Source organism: Trachemys scripta, chromosome 18 (assembly GCF_013100865.1).
Source record: "Trachemys scripta elegans isolate TJP31775 chromosome 18, CAS_Tse_1.0, whole genome shotgun sequence".
NCBI lineage: Eukaryota > Metazoa > Chordata > Testudines > Emydidae > Trachemys > Trachemys scripta.
This window is the reverse complement of record NC_048315.1, coordinates 16,953,544-16,958,777: the sequence shown is the minus strand read 5'-3', so window position 1 is coordinate 16,958,777 and position 5,234 is coordinate 16,953,544.

Sequence of the window (5,234 nt, the reverse complement as noted above, 5' to 3'; positions counted from 1 at the left end):
TTGGTCCTGCCATGCGGGCAGGGGACTGGACTCGATGACCTCTCGAGGTCCCTTCCAGTCCTATAATCTATGAATCTATGAATCCACTTACCAGGGGCCTCCTCTCCTGTTTGCGCTTTGCCAAGATCCAACTGCTGTGACTGGCTAGGCTCCTCCGGGGTAGGAAAGAGCTCCTGGCTGCATGCATCTCTGTCCTCTGAGTCATCCTCTGCTTCTGGGTCCTCCTCCCCCTCTTTGTCCAAGATTTCCTCCTCCTGGCTCAGTCCACTCTCCACTGGCACACAAGCCAACTAAGTATCCACAGGGGCCTTCACAGTGGAGGTGGGGTCGCCACTGAGTATCACGTCCAGCTCTTTGTAGAACCAGCAGCTTGTGGGCACAGCAGTGGAGCGGCAGCTTGCCTCCTGTGCCTTATGGTAGGCGTTCCGCAGCTCCTACGCTTTTACCTTGCATTGCAATGTGTCCCGGTCGTGGCCCCTTTCTATCATGCATTGTGAAATCTGCCCGTAGGTATCATAATTCCTATGGCTGGAGCGCAGCTGGGACTGCGCAGCCTCCTCTCCCCAAATGCTGATGAGTTCCAGGAGCTTGGCATTGCTCCAAGCGGGGGATCGCCTGGTGCGTGGAGCAGGCACAGCCACCTGGAAAGATGCGCTGAGACCACTGCATGCATCACCGAGCAAACAGGAAGGGGACTTTCAAATTTGCAAAGGAATGTATGGGGTGGGGATGATGGTTGGTCACCTGATGGCAGGGCAGTAGAGTTCAAACTGATGACCAGAGAGGTGAGAACATGCATTGTGGGACACCTTCTGGGGCCAATCACAGCCCTGTAGTCACCATGGTGTCTACACTGGCCCCATAGCACTGTAGACCCAGCGCAGAAAGCTCTTCGCCTCTCGTCGGGGTGGTTTTTTTTAGAGCACTACAACTGCACAGTTTCTGCATACTAAGAGGCTTGGCAGTGTGTACACCTCAGGAGTTACAGTGCAGAAATCTGCTTTACTGCGCAGAACCTTGCCAGTGAAGACAAGGCCTTAGAAAATGCTCCTCATGTTCTTGGTTCCTGCTACATTTGGAGACACAAGACTTGTACATTTCTTGTAAAAGACAGCATCAAAGAAAATACCAGATTCCATCAGTTACTTCCTAGTGGAATGTGCCCCCAGGCCCTGAACTTTAACTAGTCGCCCTGATTGAAAAGGGGCAACAATATGCATTCGTATTCCAGCACTGTCATTTTTTCAGGTGCTGTACAAACATTTAGTAAAGATGCAGCTCCTGTCTCAGGGATCTTATAGTCCTGGTAAATGACAGGACGCAACAGATGGATGAAATAAACAAATGTCTTAGAGTGGAGATAGGGAGGATGAGGTAACAGTAATATGAGCATGTTTTTGAGCAGATTAGCAGTGCAAGTCTGTAGCTCGCTACCTGCCCTTTTTATTTCCAAAGGATCCTACAGGTCTTTGCAGCCTCCAGAATGATAATGTAATATGTTGTGCATCTATGGCACCTTATATCTACTAATCTGAAAGCACTTTGCAAATAATTCATTAATATTCACAACAGCCTATTAATATTGTCTTTGTTTTAGAGATAGGGAAATGGAGGCACAGAAAGGGTAAGTGACCTGCCCAAGGTCATGCAGGAAGACTGTGTGGCAAGGTTGGGCATAGAAATCATATCTCCCGACCCCCACCCTCCCTGTGCCTTTACTTCCTTACTATATGTACAGATATCACTACAGACAACTACTGGGGTGGGATATGACAACTCTGGCAATGCTACACAACATTCTATTGAGAGAATGAGCTAAACCCACCTGCCCAAGAGAAGATTGTGTTGTTAATACTGAGGCCTTCTGGTGATAATATGGAAGGATGCTCACTGAGCCCAGGTCTACGCTCAAAAGTTAGGTTGACCCAGCTACACCAGGGGTGTGAAAAATCCATACCCCTTAGCAGTGTAATTAAGCTGACCTAACCCCCAGTGTAGACAGTGCTAAACTGACAGAAGAATTTTTCTGCAATGTTTCTAATGAAGACATAGCCTGAGATTATACATGTCACCCAAAGACGTTGATAAAAATCCAGGCATGTAATAATTTAATCTATGCAGAGAGCATTTCATCCACAAGGATTTGAAAGCCCTTTAGAAATTTGACAAACTGATACAACAGTCTTATAAAGGAATTTTTCCAGACAATGAAATCCATCCACCTCTGGGCTGTAACATGACAACTATTTAATAGTGCACAGGAACGGTACACATCACAGTTTAGGTTAGCACAAGCTGTGTATATTTTCCAAATACTTTATACTTTCCCCGGCTGTATATGCTGCCCTGGGGGTCAGCAGTCTCAGGCTATGTTAGACCAAAGAAGGGGGCTAATTCTAGAAGTGAGGACCCTTCCCTCAGGACATGGGCTCTAATCTCCAGATCCTAAATTCTAGTGACTGGTAGCAAGAGCACCTTTCCTGATCTTCACTGTCAGGGCAGTCCACTTGGAGAGAGAAGCCTGATCTAGTGGATAGGCCCCTGTACTGGATATTGGGTGTCATGGCTCAGCTACTGATCCACTGGCTTATCTTTGGCAAGTCATTTCACCTCTCTGCCTTTGTTTCCCCTCTCACTCTGTATTATCTATTTAAGGGCGGAGGTCTAGACTAGTAGATAGGCATTGGAATTAGACTCCAGAAGACTGGGTTCAATTCCCTGCTCAGCCACAGACTTCTTGTGTGAGATTTGAGGCAAGTCACTTAAGTTACCCTGTACTTCAGTTTCCCCTATGTAAAAATAGGAATAGTACTTCTCTACATCACATGAATGAGGTGATGATAAAATCCATTTGTAAGTGTGAGGTGCTTACGACAAAGGACGTACAAGTATCCAGAGAGAATGACAGAGAAGGGCTGTATGGTAATATCCAAGTGACTTCCCTCATGTTCTTTATCTTATATCCATCCATTAGTTGCTTTCCTTGCTATCTCTCCTTTGGTTCTCTGGGTTGTAAGTTACACTTGTTTTACACCCCAATTGAATGCCAAAGGGGTGCAGGTGACACAGCTTTGCTATTTACATAATTTATAATGCACACAGCATACTTTATGCATCTCACTAACTGATTTGTTGATGTAGCTGTGAAAAATGATCATGATGTGGCCATTTTTGGTCTGATTAGTTTATTAATAATCACTAAATAGGTCACTTTGGTTGTGCATGATTATAGGTGACTGGAGGCCAGGAGTGCAGTCAACAATCCCAAACCTGTCTCTGCCCTTGCACCGGGCCCAGTGCAGGGAGACTGGAGAAATTTTTATTTTAGATTTCCTCATTCCTGAAGCCCCAAGATCCTTCCCTTTTTGGAGTGACATCACCAGTGCAACCCTCTCTGGCGATACAATCTCACACCACATGAGACACTGCCCTATTTGTATTGCAATAGCACTTATGTGCCTCAGCCCTATTGTGCCAAGCACTTTACACATACAACAAAGAGACAATCCCTTGTCCAGGGAAACTTAAATGACTACAAAAGCACAGCTGCAGTGAAATAGCTGTGCCACGGTAGGGCTTCAGTGCAGATGCTCCTTATGCTGACAAGAGGGGTTCTCCTGTCAGCATAGGTAATTCACCTCCCCAAGAGGTGGTAGCTAGGTTAACAGAAGAAGTCTTCTGTCAAACTAGTGTTTTTTTATGCTGGAAGTAAAGTCAGCATAATTATATCTCTCGGGGTGTAGTTCTTTCACACCCCAAGACATAGCTATTCCATTGTAAGTTTCCAGTGTAGACCAGAGGTAGATACAACACAGTATGCTAATCCTAACTACCTCCCTGTTAATATTCTCCAACCACTATTTACCAATTGCCTAGCCAATGGTGAGCATTTTCTAGGCATTGCAGCAAAGGATAGATTTGTAGGACAACAGTGCAGTGGCCTCAGAGATTTTTATGCCAAGATCCTCTGATGTCTAAGGGGCAGCCCTGGTGGAAAGTGCAAAATACACTGATGTGTGGTTACCATATTTTGAGGAAATTGAAACCGTTAAAATACCTATTAAAATGTCCCCCATGCTCATGCTTTTTGTATTTTCCAGTCATGTCTCTACATCTCATTAGGAAGGAAACAGAAGCACTATAAATAACTAGGAGCCTTTCCCAGTCCAAAACACAGAGGAAAGTGTAGCTAAATAACAAATGCCCAATATAGCGGTGATCCATGTAAAATTTGTAGTGGTTGCCAGATCTCACAAGTGGTAATAACGGTGAGCCACAGATTACTTTAGTAATTCACCTTGTGCTCACTGATGGCATGGTGTTATTCTGTGACAATGACACTAATTACTGTAGCTGCTTATAGTAGGGCACAGTGTCACAAGGCCACCCACTGGCATCTACATCAATAATACCCACTATATCTGGCAGCAGTGTCTATAGCCCCTACTACACTTCTCCCTGTAAGTGTAGGTGGAAGACAGCTGTGGGAGTAAGTTTTTACTGCTATTGACCATGATAAACTGACCATCTCCATTCGCCTATCAAGGCAAACTCAAGTATAAGCAAATATTCATTTTTTACTCAAAATATACATACATTGGGACCCACCTTACCAATAGCTTGACCCGGAGACACCATGGAGATGCACATCTGCTGTAGCTCCTCTCATCTACACAGCAGATGTCACAGCAGTAATAGTTCTGTTTCAGCATTTAGGGGATTTAAGAATAAAAACTATGGTGGATCACTAGTTTAAAAATCCTGGATGCCCCAGAACGTAACAAGCATATTACCAGGATTCTCAACAAGCTCATAGTACCAGTCTTGGTATTTGCTAGATTTAGGTAGCCCTAGGTAAGTGCTCAGATGCTACCTTGGAGAGAGCCATACAAGAATCTGGATAAGCCAACTACTAGAAATTTCATATTTGAAATATTTACTGAGGTAAGGGCAGTGCTGTCTCTAGTAATTAACATTACACCCCCCCACCCAAGGCCAACCTCCCAGAAACTTAGCAGTTATCCAGATTTCTGTGCAACCTTGTGCTAGGCCAACAAAACTAAAAGCTATTGCCATATAGTGCAGCCTCTAAATTGCAAGGGACATTTAATTTTGGTAGTAGGATAACCTACTTAAGCATTTAACTCATATTTTACCAAGTGTGGATAACCCTCTCAGCTCCAACAGGGGTGAGGGTAGACTTTTTTTTTTTTATATATATATATATATATATA